Source organism: Trachypithecus francoisi, unplaced genomic scaffold, assembly GCF_009764315.1.
Source record: "Trachypithecus francoisi isolate TF-2019V2 unplaced genomic scaffold, Tfra_2.0 Lachesis_group16, whole genome shotgun sequence".
Classification (NCBI taxonomy): Eukaryota; Metazoa; Chordata; class Mammalia; order Primates; family Cercopithecidae; genus Trachypithecus; species Trachypithecus francoisi.
Genome location: NW_022681461.1, coordinates 74,961,680 through 74,985,621, shown reverse-complemented (window position 1 = coordinate 74,985,621; position 23,942 = coordinate 74,961,680). Strand labels below are relative to the sequence as shown.

The 23,942-nt window shown below is 42.2% G+C and overlaps 1 protein-coding gene across 3 annotated transcripts in view; it reads right to left on the bottom strand.

Moving 5' to 3' along the window:
- Window positions 1-22,046, bottom strand: part of LPAR1 (lysophosphatidic acid receptor 1) — a 184,800-nt gene extending 162,754 nt beyond the window's left edge. Inside the window, exon 1 of one of the 3 annotated variants that reach the window (XM_033237838.1) lies at window positions 21,843-22,046. The gene's annotated coding sequence lies outside the window, so the exon portion shown is untranslated. Of the gene's footprint in view, window positions 1-21,358; window positions 21,662-21,842 lie in introns of those variants that run through there. The other 2 variants (XM_033237837.1, XM_033237841.1) reach the window with 2 other exon arrangements.
- Window positions 22,047-23,942: the final 1,896 nt, after the last annotated feature.

The following is a 23,942-nucleotide window of genomic DNA, read 5'->3' as shown; positions in this document are numbered from 1 at the left end:
ATCATACACAACTTTGTACAGCTCCTCATACAGAGCAAGCCTTCAAAAAACCCTATTTACCAAAATATGATATTGCTTTAATACAAAACTACTTCAACAAACACTAATACCCATCTCCCCAAAAAAATCCTTGACATTCCTATTTGACTTTTGTCAAGTAAGGAAAAAAAAAAAAACACAAACAGGAAGACCTACTAAGTATCACAAAAAATGCCAACTCATCAAACAAAGAAGATTGCCTTCCACCTGTCTTTCCCTTCCAGTTTTCTATTTTGCATCTGTTACTATTCCTTCCATGACTCTACAATCCCACACACACACCCCGCTCAGTCCTTCACAGAGTTAACTCATTCTCATTCTGCAGACCTAACCAAATGTCGCTTCCCCAGGGAAATCCTGCATCACCCCCAAAGTCAGATGAGGTTCCCCCACTTAATCGCTTTTGCTCTTTTCTCCCACAGAATTGATCATGCACAGTATATATACATCTGGATGATTTTATTTGGTTCATGTGCTCCATCCCACTAGGCTCTATGCATCATGCCTCCAATGATAACTACTGCTTTACTCATCACTCTATTCCCAGCTACTACCAAGATAACCGCTAATGTACCTAACAAATGGATGTTGAAAAATGAATGAACCTGATTTTAGACAGCACAGCAACAGACTAGATCGTGTCTTTCAAACTGCAGTTTATGACCAGATCAGTGTTTTCAAAATGTATGAGTTGTAACCAGTACTTTTAAAAATGAAAATGAACAAATTATCATAGGAAAAAATAGAAAAGAAAATATCAGAGTTTACTATGTGTAGTAAACTATATACAACTAATGTCTCATTCATATACATATATGAACATTTCTAACTATGGGTCATGATTAAAAAGTTCGAAAGTCACTGAACTAAATGGCCCAATAAAACTCATCCCAATTTCCCATTAAAATGCTCAAGAAGGTGCACACAAAGACAAAAATTAGCAATAGCACTAAAAATATACAAGGAAAAAGAAGCCAAAGTCAAGGCATTATTTCCACTAACTACTTAGTATAAAAAATGGGTAAGAAGCATGTTCTTGGACCATATGCACAATGTATACCATACCTTTTGAACTTCAACAAGATAGATTCTCTAACAAATGTAGAAAAAAATCCTGAGTTGAACTCAGGAAATGCGGAAGATGCAACTGGCCAGATAAATCTGAAGAGCCAGTAATATTAGACTGAACCGCAGAAAACTGCCATTATGTAGGTCAAGAGCAAATACCAACAATCTCATATGATTCAACTTACCAATGAAGATAATGAAAATGGCAGCTAATACATTCAGTGTGCTGGGCATCTTTTATATATGCGTGCGTGTGTGTGTGTGTGCGTGTGTGTGTACACACACACTTTAAGTTCTGGAATACATGTACAGAACGTGCAGGTTACACAGGTATAAATGTGCCATGGTGGTTTGCTGCACCCATAAACTCGTCATCTACATTAGGTATTTCTCCTAATGTTATCCCTCCCCTTGTCCCCCACCCTGACAGGCCCCAGTGTGTGATGTTCCCCTCTCTGTGCCCATATGTTCTCATTGTTCAACTCCCACTTATGAGTGAGAACATGCAGGGTTAGGTTTTCTGTTCTTGTGTTAGTTTGCTGAGAATGATCATTTCCAGTTTCATCCATGTCCCCACAAAGGGCATGAACTCATCCTTTTTTATGGCTGCATAGTATTCCATGGTGTATATGTGCCACATTTTCTTTATCCAGTCTATCATTGATGGACATGTGAGTTGGTTCCAAGTCTTTGCTATTGTAAATAGTGCTGCAGCAAACATACGTGTGCATGTGTCTTTATAAATAGAATGATTTATAATCCTTTGGGTATATACCCAGGAATGGGATTGCTGGGTCAAATGGTATTTCTGGTTCTGAATCCTTGAGGAATCACCACACTGTCTTTCACAATGGTTGAACTAATTTACAGTCCCACCAACAGTATAAAAGTGTTCCTGTTTCTCCACATCCTCTCCAGCATCTGTTGATTCCTGACTTTTTAATGATCGCCATTCTAACTGGTATGAGATGATATCTCATTGTGGTTTTGATTTGTATTTCTCTAATGACCAGTGATGATGAGCTTTTTTTCATATGTTTATTGGCTGCATAAATGTCTTCTTTGGAAAAGTGTCTGTTCATAACCTTCACCCACGTTTTGATGGAGTTCTTTTTTTCTTGTAAATTTGTTTAAGTTCCTTGTAGATTCTGAATATTAGCCTTTTGTTAGATGAATAGACTGCAAAAATTTTTCCCTACTCTGTAGGTTGCCTATTCACTCTGATGATAGTTTCTTTTGCTGTGCAGAAGCTCTTTAGCTTAATTAGATCCCACTTGCCAATTTTGACTTTGTTTGCAATTGCTTTTGGTGGCACACACATGCCTGTGTCCTGAATGGTATTGCCTGGGTTTTCTTTTAGGGTTTTTATGGTTTTAGTTCTACATTTAAATCTTTAATCTATCTTAATCTTTGTATAAGGTGTAGTAAGGAAGGGGTCCAGTTTCACTTTTCTACATATGGTTAGCCAGTTTTCCCAACACCATTTATTAAACAGGAAATCCTTTCCCCATTGCTTGTTTTTGTCAGGTTTGTCAAAGATCAGATGGTAGTAGATGTGTTGTGTTATTTCTGAGGCCTCTGTTCTGTTCCATTGGTCTATATATCTGTTTTCATACCAGTAATAGCCTTGTAGTATAGTTTGAAGTCAGGTAGCATGATGCCTCCAGCTTTGTTCTTTTTGCTTAGGACTGTCCTGGCTACACAGCTCCTTTTTTAGCTCCACATGAAATATGAAGTAGTTTTTTCTAATTCTGTGAAGAACGTCAATGGTGGCTTGATAGCAATAGCACTGAATCTATAAATTACTTTGGGCAGTATGGCCATTTTCATGATATTAATTCTTCCTATCCATGAGCATGGAATGTTTTTCCATTTGTCTGTGTCCTCTCTTGTTTCCTTGAGCACTGGCTTGTAGTTGTCCTTGAAGAGGTCCTTCACATCCCTTGTAAGTTGTATTCCTAAGTATTTTATTCTCTTGTAGCAATTGTGAATGGGAGTTCATTCATTATTTGGCTCTCTGTTCACCTATATTGGTGTATAGGAATGCTTGTGATTTTTGCACATTGATTTTGTATTCTGAGGCTTTGCTGAAGTTGCTTATCAGCTTAAGGAGATTTGGGGCTGAGACTACGGGGTTTTCTAAAAATACAATCATGTCATCTGCAAACAAACACAATTTGACTTCGTCTCTTCCTGTATGAATACCCTTTTTTTCTCTTGCCTGATTGCCCTGGCCAGAACTTCCAATACTTATGTCAAATAGGAGTGGTGAAAGAGGGCATGCTTGTCTTGTGCCAGTTTTCAAAGGGAATGCTTCCAGCTTTTGCCTATATGATATTGGCTGTGGGTTTGTCATAAATAGCTCTTATTATCTTGAGATATGTTCCATCAATACCTAGTTTATTGAGTGTTTTTAGCATGAAGGGGTGTTGAATTTTATCGAAGGCCTTTTCTGCATCTATTGAGATAATCATGTGGTTTTTTTCATTGGTTCTGTTTATGCAATGGATTACGTTTATTGATTTGTATATGTTGAACCAGTGTTGCATCCTAGGGATGAAGCCAACTTGATTGTGGTGGATAAGCTTTTTAATGTGCTGCTGGATTCAGTTTGCCAGTATTTTATTGAGGATTTTCACATCAATGTTCATCAGGGATATTGGCCTGAAATTTTCTTTTTTTGTTGTGTCTCTGCCAGGTTTTAGCATCAGGATGATGCTGGCCTCATAAAACGAGCTAGGGAAGAGTCCCTCTTTTTCTATCATTTGGAATAGTTTCAGAAAGAATGGTCTCAGCTCCTCTTTGTATCTCTAGTGGAATTCAGTTGTGAATCCATCTGGTCCTGGGCTTTTTTGTGGTTGGTAGGCTATTAAATACTGCCTCAATTTCAGAACTCTCCACCCCACATCAACAGGCCAGGTGTGGCATTCATGCCTGCAATCCCAACAGTTTGAGAAGTCAAGGTGAGAGTTAGGGACTAACCTGAGCAATAAAGCAAGACCCTGTCTCTATCCAAAAAATAAATAAATAATAACCAAACATGGTGGCATGTGCTTGTAGTCCCAGCTACTTAGGAAGCTGAAGCAGGAGGATGGCTTGAGCCCAGGAGTTTGAGGCCACAGTGAGCTATGATTGAGCAACTGAACTCCAGCCTGGGTGACAGAGCAAAACATGGTCTTTAAGAAACAAAACAAGAAAAATATTTTGGGTAAACAGCAGAAAATAAAAACAGAATTTTTTTTAAGTCTTGTCCTCATCTAAGAAGTCAAAAGGAAAGTGCAATGGAGAAGAAAATATCAGGCAAGCTGGGTAGACAGGAAAGGTCACACAATTTTAAATGTAGTGATAGAAGGCCTCAGTATGGAGTTGACCTTTGAGTTAAGACACGAAAATAATGAAAGCAGGCATGTGGATACGTAGGAAAGAACATCCTAGGCAGAAGGACACAGACCAGGAAACCACAGTCCACTGTGTGGATAAGCTCAAAAACACAGATCATTTAGAGTAAGGATACAACTCTGGGTACATCAATACTGAAATATGGGCAGAGAAGCACAAGTCCTCAAAACAAAACAAAACAAAACAAAAAGAAGCAAGCAGAGATAGGGAATGACTAAACATAATTAGGTGTATTTAATTAGTCACACACATTAAATAGTGTGACTAATATGTAGCCATTAGAAGTTAAAAATGAAAGATTTTAATGGCCTGTGTATATACTTATGATACAAAGGAGAATGCTGTTAAATATTCCGTAAAAGCAAATATTTTTTAAAACTACAAGAAATCATCCCAAAATGGAATACGAATTTTTTTTTTTTTTTTTTTTTTTTTTTTTTTTTTTGAGGCAGAGTCTCGCTCTGTCACCCAGGCTGGAGTGCAGTGGCACAAACTCAGCTCACTGCAACCTTCGCCTCCTGGGTTCAAGAGAGCCATCCAGCTAATTTTTGTACTTTTAGTAGAGACAGGGTTTTATCATGTTGGCCAGGCTGGTCTTCAACTCCTAACCTCAAGTGATCTACCCACCTTCGCCTCCCCAAAGTGCTGGGATTACTAGCGTGAGCCACCATGCCCAGCAAGAAAGTCAATCTTAAGTGGTGGAATTACACATGAATCCCCTGTACATTCCAAATGTTTTAAAATGAGCATGTACTGTTTTTCCCTATCAAATTGAAATGAGTATAATTTAAAAGAATCATAATGGCTTAGAAAAAGGAAAACTAAGAATAAACTTATCTTTTTTCTATCTTGCATGCAAGAAGGCATGCCAATAAAATTATCTAAAGTGAAAATAAATTCTTAATTAGAAAAAGACTTTTTTTTTAACCAAGTAAAGGACAAACTTGTACTGCATCCTACTTTTTAGTAGGCAACTAAAGCTTAAAATTATTTGATCAGCTTTTAAAACCTCTATGACCAACCTTTATGAGTTTCTCAAAGCGTGGTCTTTAGGCTACTGAAATTTCCAAAGTTCTTCTGGAAGGTTTATCTTTTATATGACAGCAATATGACACTCACTGCCACTAGTCCTACAGTAAATTAAAACTATATCTGCAATTTCCCCCAGACCTCAAATCACTACCTAATTATGGTAAGAAGTTTTTTCCAGATAACAATAGCTGGAATGGGCTGTTTCAGGGATTTTTTGTTCACCCCAATGGGATATTGTTGAAATCTGCACCATTTCCTTCCTGTATTCCCAGGACCACCTATCAAGAGAAGCCATAGTAAATACTCAACAAATGCTTGATAACCCATAAAACTACTTTAATCTGCTAAAGAAAACTAAAGAATTGAAATAAGTCTTGTCCTTGTGAAAATATATCACTCTTTTCACTCTAAAAATGCTCTCCATCTTATCACACACATTTCACTGGCATTTACTTCTACATTTAGCCATTATTCCTGAATACTGCCAACTGACTCCTCAGCTAAACTTCAAACTCAAATTGCCAGCTACCAGCTGAAAATCTCTGCCTGCGTGGTTTTAGAAATGTCTAAAACTAACAAGCCTCACTACAACAATTAGCATACTCTCATGTCCTGTCTGGTAATGGCATCAACATGCCCTTTTTTGTCCTCAGTAGTCTCCAGTACCCTTCTACCTCCACAGCCTTTGAGCCTGGTCCCACCACTTCCGGCCACAAACCGTCAATTCCAGGCACTCCTCCTCAAGCCTGACACTCAATGGGTCTTCCTCATTACTCTTCTTCATGGAATGAGCTCCACAGACCATCGAGGCTGGCATCCTGCTGCAAGTCATTTCCCCCCTCTAAGGCTGACTTATCCTCTCCATCCTCAGATACGCAGACAGCTCTTTGCTTGAACCTTGGTTTACCACATTCATCACCACCTACCTGATCTTAATGATGAGTCCATGTCACTCCATGTTCATGACCTGCTCAAGAGTGAGGACCATACTTTCTTAAATTTTTTTGACTTTAGTGTCCTCAGGCCAAGCATGATGGCTTGCGCCTATAAACCCAGCACTTTGAGAGGCCGAGGCAGGTAGTTCACTTGAGGCCAGGAGTCCAAGACCAGCCTGGCCAACATGGCGAAACCCCATCTCTACCAAAAAATACAAAAAAAATTAGCCAGGCATGGTGGCGCACATCTGTGGTCCCAGCTACTTGGAAGGCTGAGGCAAGAGAATTGCTTGAACCCAGGAGGCAGTGAGCCAAGATCATGCCATTGCACCCCAGCCTGGGCGATAAAGTGAGACTCTGCTTCAAAAAAAAAAAAAATTAGTGTCCTCAGCCGAACATAGAGGACACAGAAGTTCTCCAAGATCTTAGTTGCACAAAACTAAACTGACAGCATCTCAAAGTGACCAGAGAACAGATTGTGCCGAATCTGGAAAAGTCAGTCATCTTGCCCTAGCCTTTGAACCTTTACTTCTCTGTGCCTAGTCAAAAAGTAAAGCAAGTAGCTCTCTGTGGAACTACAATAAATAGTGGGCACAGAATGAATGTCTCATTTACTTGACAATAATCCTTCTCCCCACAATCGTAGTCCAAGAAGGCAAAGCATCCCCTTAACAAAAGGCAACTCTGTTTCATTTGTGTTATTCTCTTAGTAAGAACACACCATCCTTATCATCTGCTGATTACAGACTTCCAAGGCAGGGGTTCTCATTGAATACTCCTGCAATGAAACCTGCCTATAATGAATAACTCTACCTATCTTCTCTGCTCCAGAAGTGGCTGATAGGCCTTTCATCCAGGACTTGTTTTCTACCTAACAAAAGTTTCACAGATGCCAAACGCGTGCTCCAAAATGCCCCTCCTCCTGTGGTCTGAGACCCAGATGAAGCAGGGTCCTTGTGGCAATAATATTCTCTGCAATGCTGTTTGTCGGCTTGGTTGTTGTATAGCTGGAAATAGTTTTCTTGTTCCCATTTACAATAGCCAGACATTCATCATCACTCTGACAAGAACTCTTGAGTGATGTCATGCTGCACAAGTTCAAGAAGAGCCCATGCAGGCTCTTCCAGCTTCAAACTTCTCACTCTTAATGGCAGCCTCAAGTATAGCCGCTCTAAAGCAAACGAAAATGGAGGCAGGCATAGACAGATACACACACAAACATACATATAAGTATGTATAAACATACCCACACTCATCCCACACACACATAAATATACATAAGTATTAATTTTTGTAGGTTTTTATAAGCAAAACGACAACTATGGAAGGCTATGAAACAAACTGATATCAGATGTGTAAGGTTAAAGTGGCAGAGAGATTTTTATGTTTACTTTAGACACATCTGTAGTGTTTGAATCACTGCAAAAAGGTGATTTGGTTGGGATGCTTTCTATTGTGTTTACATCCCTGAGTGACTTGAAGATCATAAGTGAAATGCATTAGTGAAGCAAAGCACCATGATAGGGTGACTTCAAAATAAGTATTAGCCAGATGCGGTGGTTCACACCTGTCATCCCAACACTTTAGGAGGCCAAGGTGAGAGGATCCCTTGAGCCCAGGAGTTTGAGACTAGCCTAGGTAATGTAGTGAGACCCCATTTCTTAAAAAAGAAAAAGAAAGATGGCTGAATAGGAACAGCTCCCGTCTCCAACTCCCAGCGCGAGCCACACAGAAGACCGGTGATTTCTGCATTTTCAACTGAGGTACCAGGGTCATCTCACTAGGGAGTGCCGGACAATCGGTGCTGGTCAGCTACTGCAGCCTGACCAGCAAGAGCTGAAGCAGGGCGAGGCATCGCCTCACCTGGGAAGCGCAAGGGGGAAGGGAATCCCTCTTCCTAGCCAGGGGAACTGAGACACACAACACCTGGAAAATCGGGTAACTCCCACCCCAATACTGCGCTTTAAGCAAACGGGCACACTAGGAGAATATATCCCACACCTGGCCGGGAGGGTCCCACGCTCATGGAGCCTCCCTCATTGCTAACACAGCAGTCTGCGGCGATCTACCCGCAAGGCAGCAGCGAGGCTGGGGGAGGGGCGCCCCCCATTGCTGAGGCTTAAGTAGGTAAACAAAGCCGCTGGGAAGCTCGAACTGGGTGGAGCTCACAGCAGCTCAAGGAAACCTGCCTGTCTCTGTACACTCCACCTCTGGGGACAGGGCACAGCTAAAAAAACAACAGGGGAAACAGCAGAGGCCTGTGCAGACGCGAACAACTCTGTCTGACAGCTTTGAAGAGAGCAGTGGATCTCCCAACACAGAGGTTGAGATCTGAGAATGGACAGACTGCCTGCTCAAGTGGGTCCCTGACCCCTGAGTAGCCTAACTGGGAGACATCCCCCACTAGGGGCAGTCTGACACCCCACATCTCACAGGGTGGAAGACTCAGACAGGTACACTCGCTGTTCAGCAATATTCTATCTTCTGCAACCTCTGCTGCTGATACCCAGGCAAACAGGGTCTGAAGTGGACCTCAAGCAATCTCCAACAGACCTAGAGCTGAGGGTCCTGACTGTCAGAAGGAAAACTATCAAACAGGAAGGACACCTATACCAAAATCCCATCAGTACGTCACCATCATCAAAGACCAGAGACAGATAAAACCACAAAGATGGAGAAAAAGCAGGGCAGAAAAGCTGGAAATCCAAAAAATAAGAGCGCATCTCCCCCTGCAAAGGAGCACAGCCCATCGCCAGCAACGGATCAAAGCTGGTCAGAGAATGACTTTGACGAGATGAGAGAAGAAGGCTTCAGTCCATCAAACTTCTCAGAGCTAAAGGAGGAATTACGTACCCAGCGCAAAGAAACTAAAAATCTTGAATAAAGAGTGGAAGAATTGACAGCTAGACTAATTAATGCAGAGAAGGTCATAAACGAAATGACAGAGATGAAAACCATGACACGAGAAATACGTGACAAATGCACAAGCTTCAGTAACTGACTCGATCAACTGGAAGAAAGAGTATCAGCAATTGAGGATCAAATGAATGAAATGAAGTGAGAAGAGAAACCAAAAGAAAAAAGAAGAAAAAGAAATGAACAAAGCCTGCAAGAAGTATGGGATTATGTCAAAAGACCAAATCTACATCTGATTGGGGTGCCTGAAAGTGAGGGGGAAAATGGAACCAAGTTGGAAAACACTCTTCAGGATATCATCCAGGAGAACTTCCCCAACCTAGTAGGGCAGGCCAACATTCAAATTCAGGAAATACAGAGAATGCCACAAAGATACTCCTCCAGAAGAGCAACTCCAAAATACATAATTGCCAGATTCACCAAAGTCAAAATGAAGGAAAAAATCTTAAGGGCAGCCAGAGAGAAAGGTCAGGTTACCCACAAAGGGAAGCCCATCAGACTAACAGCAGATCTCTCGGCAGAAACTCTACAAGCCAGAAGACAGTGGGGGCCAATATTCAACGTTCTTAAAGAAAAGAGTTTTAAACCCAGAATTTCATATCCAGCCAAACTAAGTTTCATCAGTGAAGGAGAAATAAAATCCTTTACAGATAAGCAAATGCTTAGAGATTTTCTCACCACCAGGTCTGCCTTACAAGAGACCATGAAGGAAGCCTTAAACATGGAAAGGAACAACCGCTACCAGCCATTGCAAAAACATGCCAAAATGTAAAGACCATCAAGGCTAGGAAGAAACTGCATCAACTAACGAGCAAAATAATCAGTTAATATCATAATGGCAGGATCAAGTTCACACATAACAATATTAACCTTAAATGTAAATGGACTAAATGCTCCAGTTAAAAGACACAGACTGGCAAACTGGATAAAGAGTCAAGACCCATCAGTCTGCTGTATTCAGGAGACCCATCTCACATGCAGAGACATACATAGGCTCAAAATAAAGGGATGGAGGAAGATCTACCAAGCAAATGGAGAACAAAAAAAGGCAGGGGTTGCAATCCTAGTCTCTGATAAAACAGACGTTAAACCATCAAAGATCAAAAGAGACAAAGAAGGACATTACATAATGGTAAAGGGATCAATTCAACAGGAAGAGCTAACTATCCTAAATATATATGCACCCAATACAGGAGCACCCAGATTCATAAAGCAAGTCCTTAGAGACTTACAAAGAGACTTAGACTCCTCTACAATAATAATGGGAGACTTTAACACTCCACTGTCAACATTAGACAGATCAACGAGACAGAAAGTTAACAAGGATATCCAGGAATTGAACTCATCTCTGCACCAAGCGGACCTAATAGACATCTATAGAACTCTCCACCCCAAATCAACAGAATATACATTCTTCTCAGCACCACATCACACTTATTCCAAAATTGACCACATAATTGGAAGTAAAGCACTCCTCGGCAAATGTCAAAGAACAGAAATTATAACAAACTGTCTCTCAGACCACAGTGCAATCAAACTAGAACTCAGGATTAAGAAACTCAATCAAAACCACTCAACTACATGGAAACTGAACAACCTGCTCCTGAATGACTACTGGGTACATAACGAAATGAAAGCAGAAATAAAGATGTTCTTTGAAACCAATGAGAACAAAGATACAACATACCAGAATCTCTGGGACACATTTAAAGCAGTGTGTAGAGGAAATTTATAGCACTAAATGCCCACAAGAGAAAGCTGGAGAGATCTAAAATTGACACTCTAACATCACAATTAAAAGAACTAGAGAGGCAAGAACAAACACATTCAAAAGCTAGCAGAAGGCAAGAAATAACTAAGATCAGAGCAGAACTGAAGGAGATAGAGACACAAAAAACCCTCCAAAAAATCAAGGAATCCAGGAGTTGTTTTTTGAAAAGATCAACAAAATTGACAGACCGCTAGCAAGACTAATAAAGAAGAAAAGAGAGAGGAATCAATAGATGCAATAAAAAATGATAAAGGAGATATCACCACCGACCCCACAGAAATACAAACTACCATCAGAGAATACTATAAACACCTCTACGCAAATCAACTAGAAAATCTAGAAGAAATGGATAATTTCCTGGACACTTACACTCTCCCAAGACTAAACCAGGAAGAAGTTGAATCCCTGAATAGACCAATAGCAGGCTCTCAAATTGAGGCAACAATTAATAGCCTACCCACCAAAAAAAGTCCAGGACCAGATGGATTCACAGCTTAATTCTACCAGAGGTACAAGGAGGAGCTGGTACCATTCCTTCTGAAACTATTCCAATCCATAGAAAAAGAGAGAATCCTGCCTAACTCATTTTATGAGGCCAACATCATCCTGATACCAAAGCCTGGCAGAGACACAACAAAAAAAGAGAATTTTAGACCAATATCTCTGATGAACATCGATGCAAAAATTCTCAATAAATTACTGGCAAACCGGATTCCGCAGCACATCAAAAAGCTTATCCACCATGATCAAGTGGGCTTCATCCCTGGGATGCAAGGCTGGTTCAACATTCGCAAATCAATAAACTTAATCCAGCATATAAACAGAACCAAAGACAAGAACCACATGATTATCTCAATAGATGCAGAAAAGGCTTTTGACAAAATTCAACAGCCCTTCATGCTAAAAATGCTCAATAAATTCGGTATTGATGGAACATATCTCAAAATAATAAGAGCTATTTATGACAAACCCACAGCCAATATCATACTGAATGGGCAAAACTGGAAAAATTCCCTCTGAAAACTGGCACAAGACAGGGATGCCCTCTCTCACCACTCCTATTCAACATAGTGTTGGAAGTTCTGGCTAGGGCAATCAGGCAAGAGAAAGAAATCAAGGGTATCCAGTTAGGAAAAGAAGAAGTCAAATTGTCCCTGTTTGCAGATGACATGATTGTATATTTACAAAACCCCATCATCTCAGCCCAAAATCTCCTTCAGCTGATAAGCAACTTCAGCAAAGTCTCAGGATACAAAATTAATGTGCAAAAATCACAAGCATTCTTATACACCAGTAACAGACAAGCAGAGAGCCAAATCAGGAATCAACTTCCATTCACAATTGCTTCAAAGAGAATAAAATACCTAGGAATCCAACTTACAAGGGATGTCAAGGACCTCTTCAAGGAGAACTACAAACCACTGCTCAGTGAAATCAAAGAGGACACAAACAAATGGAAGAACATACCATGCTCATGGATAGGAAGAATCAACATCATGAAAATGGCCATACTGCCCAAGGTGATTTATAGATTCAATGCCATCCCCATCAAGCTACCAATGACTTTCTTCACAGAATTGGAAAAACTGCTTTAAAGTTCATATGGAACCAAAAAAGAGCCCGCATTGCCAAGACAATCCTAAGTCAAAAGGACAAAGCTGGAGGCATCACGCTACCTGACTTCAAACTATACTACAAGGCTACAGTAACCAAAACAGCATGGTACTGGTACCAAAACAGAGATATAGACCAATGGAACAGAACAGAGTCCTCAGAAATAATACACACATCTACAGCCATCTGATCTTTGACAAACCTGAGAGAACAAGAAATGGGGAAAGGATTCTCTATTTAATAAATGGTGCTGGGAAAATTGGCTAGCCATAAGTAGAAAGCTGAAACTGGATCCTTTCCTTACTCCTTATATGAAGATTAATTCAAGATGGATTAGAGACTTAAATGTTAGACCTAATACCATAAAAACCCTAGAAGAAAATCTAGGTAGTACCATTCAGGACATAGGCATGGGCAAGGACTTCATGTCTAAAACACCAAAAGCAACGGCAACAAAAGCCAAAATTGACAAATGGGATCTAATTAAACTAAAGAGCTTCTGCACAGCAAAAGAAACTACCATCAGAGTGAACAGGCAACCTACAGAATGGAGAAAATTTTTGCAACCTACTCATCTGACAAAGGGTAATATCCAGAATCTACAAAGAACTCAAACAAATATACAAGAAAAAAACAAACAACCCCATCAAAAGTGGGGAAAGGATATGAACAGACATTTCTCAAAAGAAGACATTCATACAGCCAACAGACACATGAAAAAATGCTCATCATCACTGGCCATCAGAGAAATGCAAATCAAAACCACAATAAGATACCATCTCACACCACTTAGAATGGCAATCATTAAAAAATCAGGAAACAACAGGTGTTGGAGAGGATGTGGAGAAATAGGAACACTTTTACACTGTTGGTGGGATTGTAAACTAGTTCAACCATTATGGAAAACAGTATGGCGATTCCTCAAGGATCTAGAACTAGATGTACCATATGACCCAGCCATCCCACTACTGGGTATATACTCAAAGGATTATAAATTGTTCTACTACAAAGACACATGCACACGTATGTTTATTGCGGCACTATTCACAATAGCAAAGACTTGGAATCAACCCAAATGTCCATCTGTGACAGACTGGATTAAGAAAATGTGGCACATATACACCATGGAATACTATGCAGCCATAAAAAAGGATGAGTTTGCGTCCTTTGTAGGGACATGGATGCAGCTGGAAACCATCATTCTTAGCAAACTATCACAAGAAGAGAAAACCAAACACCGCATGTTCTCACTCATTGGTGGGAACTGAACAATGAGGAAACTTGGACTCGGGAAGGGGAACATCACACACTGGGGCCTATCTTGGGGAGGGGGGAGGGGGGAGGGATTGCATTGCGGAGTTATACATGATATAAATGATGACTTGATGGGTGCTGACGAGTTGATGGGTGCAGCACACCAACATGGCACAAGTATACATATGTAACAAACCTGCACGTTATGCACATGAACCCTAGAACTTAAAGTATAATAAAAAATAAAAAATAAAACATAAACTCATAAATAAAAAAAAATCTTGAAACCTCAAAAAAAAAAAAAAGACTTTATGATTTTCTGTACCATACAAGTAATTAAGCATGGTACAGAGAACCATACAGGTAATCCTGGGCCTGCTAAATTTGTCTTAGTAAAAGATGTATTTTTTCCCTGCATGGTAATGTTTTCTGTTGCATTAATTCCTCCTGTGTCAGGACGGGCAACGTATTCAATATGTGCATTTTGAGGGAAAATGGTCCTCAGGTTTGTATTCTTATTCTGTCAATATCTTTATTCTGTAAAATTTAATTAAAGCAGTTAAGAAAAGCAAAAAAAAAAAAAAAAGCAAAAAAAAAAAAGCAAAAGAAAAAGAAAAAAATACCAGGCATAGTGGCACACACCTGCAATCCCAGCCACTTGGAAGGCTGTAGTGGGAGAATAGTTTGAGCCCAGGAGGTCAAGGCTGCAGTGAGCCAGGATTATGCCATTGCACTCCAAGACCCTATCTCAAATAAATAAGAAATAAGTCTGACTTTCCACAGGCACTAGATTTGAATTATTCTAGAAAGCAAACTATACACTGAGCAAAGAATCTCAAACACAAGTTGGGTTAAATTAAGAATAGAGAAAATGAGACGGAAGCAAGGCAGGGCTATAGATAAAACACAGCTATGTCTATCTCTAGACTTTAAAACACATAAATCCTAGCAAAACATTTCAAGCATATAAAATGAAAATGAGATTACCAGGCTCTGTGGTCTCCTTCCCTAAGAGGGAAAGGCCAACTCACCTCAAAGTATTGAGATTATCTTGCAGAAAATGTTCTTAAAATGGAAGAGTAACAAGATATATATGCCTGAGTTTGAAGGCATTTTAAAAGAACTTCTCTTACTAATGTCATATGATAGAAGGTAAGTTCCATGACAGAAGGGATCCATCCACATCTTGTTTCCTGCAGTGCTATCTTCCCAGTATAGGGTGGGTACAAATGTCTACTCAATATGGAAGAGTAATATAAAGGATTAAGGAATACGTAGTAAATGAAAACTAGAATTACCAACCAGATATCAGTTCTTATTCTTATTTTCCAGATGTAAAAAGACAGGCACTTTGACCTACCCAGGAGTAGCAAAACTGGAGACAGAAAGCCTTTTGATCCCTTTTTCACCTCTTCTAGGCTTGGTTTATCTTCCAGGGTCCTTCCAGATCCTAACCTTCCAGGAGCATTCCCTGACCTCCACCACCTCACTGCTAAGGGTCAAGTGCTTCGCTTGGTGCTCCCGCAAAGTTATCTCTCTCATAAAACTTGTTACACTGAATTGTAATTATCTGTTAATCGTGCGTAAGCTCCTCCTGGAGGGTGGGATTCCTGCCTTATTCACACTCACCCCTAGTAACTAGCACAAAGTCTGGTATATAGTAGGCAGTCAGTTAAGTGCTCCTGAGATGGGGGCTTAAAAAAAATAAAAATAAAAAATAATAATAAAAACATGTTTCCTCTGCCTCTGCCCCTGAACCATTTCTCCCTCCAAAGACCCAGGAATATCCTTCAATTAGGGCAGAATTTCAGGACCAGGGCAGTTAAAGTTTGGTCAAAGAGAACACCTAGACATAAGCGAAGAAAATTTAGTATAGCAGATTGACATAAAGTTTAATCTAGAGCATTGTTTAGACACACAAGGTAATGAATACGGGGAAACTGGCTATAAAGGAACGGTTCACAGTAGCAATCTCAGCATAGCAAATCCTAAACTCTGAAAAACATAGCACACGTAATGGCCATAATGAACAAAATTTCCTTCAACCAACAGTTGGAAATCCCACCCATGGCTGGGTATTAGTCAAAGTCTTTTGCTTTTAGAGAAAAAGGATGGTTTTGAAAACATTTTCCTTTATTTTCATAATACAACAAACACAGCTTGCCCTGCCTCATGCAAGTTTATTGCATGTTTGTTTTAGCACTGGACTAAAGTTAAGGGTCTGCCCTGTCATTATATCAATTTTTTTAAACAGTAACACAAAAATAAAATAAATTATAACCTAAATCCATGAATGCAGTAAAATAGTTCTCTTTCATTTCTTGGAAAAAAGTAATTAGAATTTTACATGGATTTCAGGGTTAAAGTTTCTATAGCACTGATTAGATGACAGGGACATGCAAGTATTAAGACAATTTTCTTTGGCCCAGCCCCACAAGTTAATAATACAACAACACTGCTTTGAAATCATACTAACCTGCTAAAAAATGCCAAGGAGTTTAAATAAAATCATCACCACCACCACACCACCCCTCCACTTCTCCCACCAAAAGTGTGTCCTAAAATGAAGTGTACTAACCTTGGGCTTCTCCAACTTAATTAACTTAATTTATTAAACATGCCAAACTCAAGTTCCCTTGCAGAAGATAAAACAAACTTCTGGGAAGATCATTCATTCAAATTGAATTCACAAGGTAATTGAAAGAAATTTGGCCAGCTTCTTTTTCTTTTTCTTTTCTTTTTTTTTTTTAGTTTTTATTTTTTTTTTTTTAGTTTTTTGAGATGGAGTCTCATTCTGTCTGCCCAGGGTGGAGTGCAATGGCACAATCTTGGCTCACTGCAACCTCCACCTCCCAGGTTCAAGCAATTCTCCTGCCTCAGCCTCCTGAATAGCTGGGATTACAGATGCCCGGCACCACACCTGGCTAATTTTTTGTATTTTTAGTAGACACAGGGTTTCACCATGTTGGCCAGGCTGGTCTCAAACTCTTGACCTCAGGTGATCCACCCGCCTCAGTCTCCCAAAGTGCTGGGATTACAGGCGTTAGTCACTGTGCTCAGCCTCTTCTCTTTCCTGTCTGTCTCCTGGGTACCCTAGCATCTCCAGATTCAAGAGCAATTCAGAGACATCCAAGTCAGTTCCACCTCTGACATGCAACTGAAAACCGACGTATATCCTCCTGTGACACAGAGGTACTGGGGAGCACATGTGAACCTACAGAGCTCCTGAATACTTCTCCCAAATGGATCCCACAGAGTGAAGATAATGAGTTAAATGCTTTAGCTCTAGGGATTTAAAATATATAGAAAGCAAGTTACTTCTACGGGAAGTTAAACTTAAAGAATTCTCATCATTATGTCATCTCTCACTGCAGTACCCAGGGTGCTACTTGGTTTCCCCCCTCTCTCCTTCCCTCTACTGCCTTGCCCTACCATTTACAGAGGCATTAATGCCAGTTTCAAACTAATAATAATTCTTTTTCTTCTGTGCTACAAATACCCAACCACTGTGGTTAAATACCATGTATAACATAAACAGGGTCAAGAATGCCAGTTGCCAGAAGAGTCATGTTTAAATTAGCATTAACCAGCAAGCCCTTCCCTAAACAAAAAGAGAGGGGGAAAAAAATGTTTTCTTGGACAGCTCTGTGCTTGCAGAATGACTTCAATCCCACATGTTCAAAAGGCTCCACAAGGTCTAGCTGTAACACAATAGCATCATTAATTTTTACTAAACTAAATTTCTCAAAAGTACAAAGCACTATCAATTTGCGGGGAGTGGGGAGGAAGAAACCACTTATTAGTTTATTCTACAATCTTTATATAATTTGAGTAAACTGGCAATAGTGTCTTAAAACCTAGCAGCCATAAGTTACACGGATTGTAGTGGAATAAAAGCCCAGTCCTCTGTCCATCATCTCTGCCCCTCACTCTGCCCCAATATGTGTTATTCAGTGTCTTTCTGCATCTTGAGGTTATGTAATACTTCCTCCTCGCCTCCCTATCCCCATGTAGCACAACTCCCCCACAATTTGTCCCTTTGTAACTTTCCAGCCTTCATCACCCCACACTCTTTGTCTTCATTACCCCACCATTCGTCTTTTAAAAGATATGTTATTCTTCAAGCCACATTTATAAAGTCGTCCCCTGAATCGAAACGTAATTCTCCATTCCCTGGCATGCCAAAGTTCTTGGACCCTACAGCTACCACCCAGTTACACAACACTGTACATACATATTCAATATAAATCGTGAGGCTCACTGCATCTTCCCCCCTGCATTGCAGTTCTTTCTGGAGCTTCCTTTTCACCAGCCTTGCATCTACCACATGGAAGGAATTCAGTAACTGCTGAAATAAAATCGCCTCCTTTTCTCTCAACTTTCTAAGACATCTACAATAGTTTTCCCTAAGTTTTTTTTTAAGAGACAGTCTCTCTCTGTCACCCAGGCTGTAGTGCAATGGCACAATCACAGCTCACTGCAGCCTTGAATCCTGGGCTGAAGCCATCCTCCCTCCTCCGCCTCCCAAGTAGCTGAGACTACACGCACATGCCACCATACCCAGCTAATGTATTTATTTTTTTGTAGAGACAGAGTCTCACTATGTTGCCCAGGCTGGTCTCAAACTCCTGGCTTCAAGTGATCCTCCTGCCTCAGCCTCCCAAAGTGTTGGGATTACAGGCATGAGCCACCACACCTGGCCAAGGATATTTAAATAAGAGGGTCACATGACATGTAAAAATAAGAAACCAAACAGTAGTACGATGCTGACTTAAGGCCAGAGAAGACTATTGGACTTTAAACCAAGAGCTTATGTTTAAGTTTTTATTACATCACAGTTCGGCTTTTAAAATAAATAACGTTCCTCAAGGGTGTAGGCATATTGATACCAAAACATAAAAGAAAAGGAAGATAGGCCACACATCAAGCACAGACATTAAAATCTTGACCTCAAACTAAATTCTAAAAGTTCTGTTATCTGCTGAATACTTGGAGCTTCCCAGTGAAAATGATACAGTGTATTCTGCCCAGATTGCAACTTTCCATACTAAGCATTTGAAATTATTCTTGGCCCTAAATATCACTTACTTCAGACTGAATGTCACTGTGTATCAAAAACACTGAGCAAGTGAAAATTTTATTCTTTGAATGTTCCAGTAGGTCACTAATGGAATAGATTCAGTAAAACCTTGCAGAGTCTATGGTATAATTTGAAACAACAACAACAAAAAAAATCAAATTACTTTCTGGAAAGTATTAGCTTTGAACAAAAATAGGAGTTTCGAAAGGGCTGCCACTTACATTCTTACCTCTGTTATTTCTTTCCCATCACTCACAGGGAGAGTGCTGTGTGCCCACAGACCTGAGCAGGAGCTGTTCCCCTGAGAGGCAATGATGCAAATGGGTCAAGTGATGCCTAGTATAAGTCAGACTGCAAGAATCACCTTGACCTCACCTTAGTGCATTAGCTAAGCAAACTCACAAGCTTTAAATAATAAAGGTAACAAGAGACTGATCTGAGGGGGGAAGTATTGATTCCCTTGAGGAAAAGAAAAAAAAAAAAAAAAAACAGAGGAAATGAGCTCCCAGCTTAAGGATTTTTCTCCTCCAGGCATCCTCTGTTGCTGGTTTTCTTCCATCTTCCTGGCTCTCTGGACCTCTCACTTCCCCCTCTACCTTTTCCTACTGCTCTAACATAAAATAACCTCCCACCGGTTTCTAGCTATTTGGGAAGCTGGAAGGAACAGCAAGGATCACCAACCCCTTCCATTTTCCGGATGGGGAGACGGAGGAGACCAGGAGCTGAGCTGACCCGACCGGCTGAGGTCGCGCCGCTAGGGGACGTGGTGTGCCTTGCGGGCTCGGATGATGACAACCCAGCCTTCCCTCCTCGCTCCTCGCCCGTGCCTTCCTGCCTCAAGCTACCTCCTTCTCTTGCCACTTGGTGTTTTTATCCTCAAATTAGACAAGTATCAAGAAAAAAATGCAACCTTAATAATACTTACAATGCTGATTATTATTCATAATTTTGCATTGGGGCAATTATCCTCGCTCCTACTGGGATATGGAAATCAAGGGCAGAAACAACTAGGTGACATTCTACCTCCCTGTGTATTTTAATTCTATTTAGTTTGGTTCAATAACCATACCTTTAACATTCACCCTTTTTCCTTGGACTCACTCTTCTATCTGGCAAGAGAGTAACTTCTTTAAAAACTTCGCATTTTCCAAGTGCACAGTCTCCCCTTAACCAGAACTGCAGACTCTGAATCACAGACCTCTGGCTTACCAGTTATGCTTAGCTGAGCAAACACACTTATGCAAATACGTGAAAAACAAACTGTTAGAGCCTGAAGGAATAGAGGATTTCGCTGTGATCATTATTTACGTTTTCAATATTTATGTTTACCAATATCTATCTAACCCCATAGGAAACGACGCGTCCATAATGAAACAAGTCAGCACCCATATTTATGAAAAAATCCACGGATTTCAACAAAAATGGAGAGAGGGGAGCAGAAGCAGAGAGCCACAACCTCAGGCCCCAGACAGCAGGCAGCAGCAAGTCCTGAATGCCTTCACTCGTAACATTTCAAAGGCCAAATGGCAGCAAAGAAAAACAAGAATAAACTTTAAATCCATTCACCACAAAGCAGTCCCACGCAAGCCAAAGGAGCCGTCGATTTCAAAACCATCAACTCAAAGCCAGGTCCCTCCCTTGCCTTACAACCTCCAGTTACTTGCTAAGCACGTTTGTTAGGCGGCTGGACAGAAACTTAGTTAAAAGTCCTCAGCCCGGTGTGAGGGGACAACCGAGTCGTCAGTGGGAAACGAGAGGTGTGGAAGCCCCAGTGGCGCAGGGACCCCTCGGAGGTGCACGTCCAGCGGGACGAGGTTTTGGGAAAATTTCGAGGGCCCCTCGTAAACTCTCCCGCGCACCCACCCCGACCCAGGTAACCGGAGGCCACCTAAGTGTCACTTGGGCGGGCCCCGGGGCGCACTGACCTGGCGCGGGACAGGAGGGCCGGCGGCCCGGGCGGCTGCGGCAACTTCCCTCCCGAGGATCGGCCAGCCGCTGGGTGCGGGAGGCCAGGGGAGCCTCGCCTCCTGCAGGCCGGCTCGCAAGAACTCACGGCCACCCACCCGCGCCGTGGCCCAGCGCGCGCACTCACACTCTCTCTGGCACCCGCACGCGCGCCCCCAACCACAAAGCCCGTCCGCGGCGGGACAGTGTGAGACCAGTGCGCCGTGTGGCGAAAGAGCCGTCGCCGCGGCCTCTGGCTTCGCGCCCAGGGGGCGCCGTCCCCACACGCCGCGCCGGCCCCTTTACCTGCGCTTGCTGCCGCCGCGCGTCCAGCTCCCGCCGCCTCCGGGTTGGCTTCAGGCCGCGCGCCCAGTCCCGGCGGCCCCCGCCCCGCCGCCAGCCGAGTCCGTCCCTCCGCCCGCCCCTCGGCCGTCGCACAGAGCGAGGCCGCCCCCTGCGCCCACCCCGCCGGGATCCCGTGCTCGGCCGGGCGGCGGGGAGGGCTCCGCGGCTCCGGGCCCTGGCCGCCCCAGATCTGGCCCGCACTCAGCAGCGGAGCTGCAGATGGAGTCGCCACTCGGGAAGCGTCAGCCGCCGGTCGGCCCTACTGCCCGGCTTTGGCGCGCTGGCAGGAGGAGGGGGCGCAGAGGGAGGGCCGGAGGAGCAGCGCCGACGCCAGCGTCTTCTCTTCCTCCGCCTTCCTTCTTTTCTGCTTGCTCCACGTAGCACAAGTCAGCAACTCCCGAACCCCCAGAGTCCGCCCTCCCCGCTCCCAAGCTGGACCCCTTACCTGGTGTGGCGCCCCCAGCGCTCCTGACTTCTGCGCCCCTTCCACCATTCATTGGCTGGACAGCCCTCGCTGGCTGCAGGGCCGGGGCTAGAGGGTGGCCTTAGTCTCCCATTCATCATCTCAGCAGCCTCCCCCGCCCCGCCCCCGAGCCGACAGACCCGCAGCGGGAGACCCGTGGCCGCCAGCTCGGGTCCCACCCCCCCCGAGCTCACGCCAGCGCGGGACAGCTGGCAGGACTCCGGTGGACGCCCCGGCACGGCACGGGGCATTTTCACGTTGTTGCTCTCCTCTTGCCACTCGAAAAGCTGTGGAAAACATCGCGGGGCCCGCAAACCCCCGAAATGTGGCCTCCCTTTCGTGGTTCATTTTCTAAACTTTCCAGAGGGCGCAAAGTTTCTCCCAGCGCCGCCCTACACTGGAGGCTGAGAAGAACGCAGAGACGGCTTTGCTGCTAGAAAGGTGCATACGTTTCTAGTTCTGATTTTTCACTTCACTGGATCTGCAAACCAAAGCAAGTGTGTCTGCTCCCCTAGTTCTCCATATCCATGATTATACATTTCTCTTCCGCTTTCCCAGTGTAGCTTTGCAAGTGTAAACTATCAATTTTAGTGAGAGTAATTAAGGGCGGGGACTGCACACCTGGAGGTGTAGGTGGGCGCGGCGCGGGACTAAGGCCCAGGGATCATTCTCAGGAGAGTGGCAGCCACAGGGATTCGCCCAGGTCTTACAACAACACCCACTCGATGGGGTCTCCCTAGCCACGCCACCTCACCACACCCATCTCCCACTTCTGGCTTCCCAGAATTTCCGGAGTAATCAGAATTATCAACCTCTCGCTGCACAGCTAAGGCCACCGCATATCAAAAATAGCAGCGTGTGAGTAAAAGTTTCATAAGCCCTCGCCTTGAAATGGCACAGAGGACACAGCACGACAGCAGTAAGGCATGGGAACTCAGCAGAACTGATCCCATTGAGAGAAACGCAGAACAGCGGGGCAGGGCTATGTTGGTGGTGGCCACCGGGTAACCGTGGGCTTTGCAAAAGAGAAAGGTCACTGCAAACCGCAGTTGGAAGGAAGCTTTTCAAGCCTCAAGTGAGTTATGCTGTGACGGGACCATGACCATCTCCCACCGGTGACTGCTTAGAACCTTGACCAAGCTCGTGTGGTTTTCGCAGGATGCTCAGGGCTGAGCCCTGGCTGTAAATAATTTACTATCTAAAGCTGTTTCCTTTTTGAAACAATGGTTCTACTCTTAAAAAAAAAAAAAATTCAAATCTTTTTTAAAAATCCACTTTAAATAACTTTGCTTTCTATACCTTTCCTACTAATATATGATTTGTTTTATAACAATTTACTATGTGAAAAAATTGAAATTTTAGTACATGCACAGTGCTAATATGTTCATGCAGAATGCTACTATGTTTGTGTACAGCATGCAGAAATGTGTATAAATACGTATACCCATGAAGACAGACCACTCCCTTATCTCACAGATAATGATAGGGGTTGATACTAAACTATAAGAAATATTATATTGGGATGAATAGGCAAATGTTCACTATAAAATCTAAGTATCATAAAAAGTATATATTGGTAAGAAAAAAATATACTCGAAAGAGGTTTCCATATATTTTTAACCATAGCTCTACTCAATTCAGAAAAATCACTTATTAGCTAATTTTCCTGTCTCTTTCTTCCTATACACTCTACTTACTGTCAGATTTCTTAACACCAATACTTCTATAGCTAATATAAAGAACATTTTAAAATTAATTATTTCCATGTTTAGCCTTCCCCCATAAATCAAAGGTAAAGTAAAAGGAGTTTCTTACCACTCAACTTGAATATTTTTAATATGTTGATTTTTTTCTCTTACCTTCTTAAGGAACACAGTTGCTTCTGTTTTGACTACATATTAACTATTTTAACTACTCTGTGGCCCCTTCTAACGTCAAATTGGGAGGCCTGTCCGTACAAGACATGTGTATTCAAAAGTAAGTTATTTGCTATAAAACACTTCATTTCCTCTTTATTTGGCCTGGTGTGGCCTGAAATGAAATACAGAACAAACTAAAAGGTCTGCCTGGACAGACCTGTCT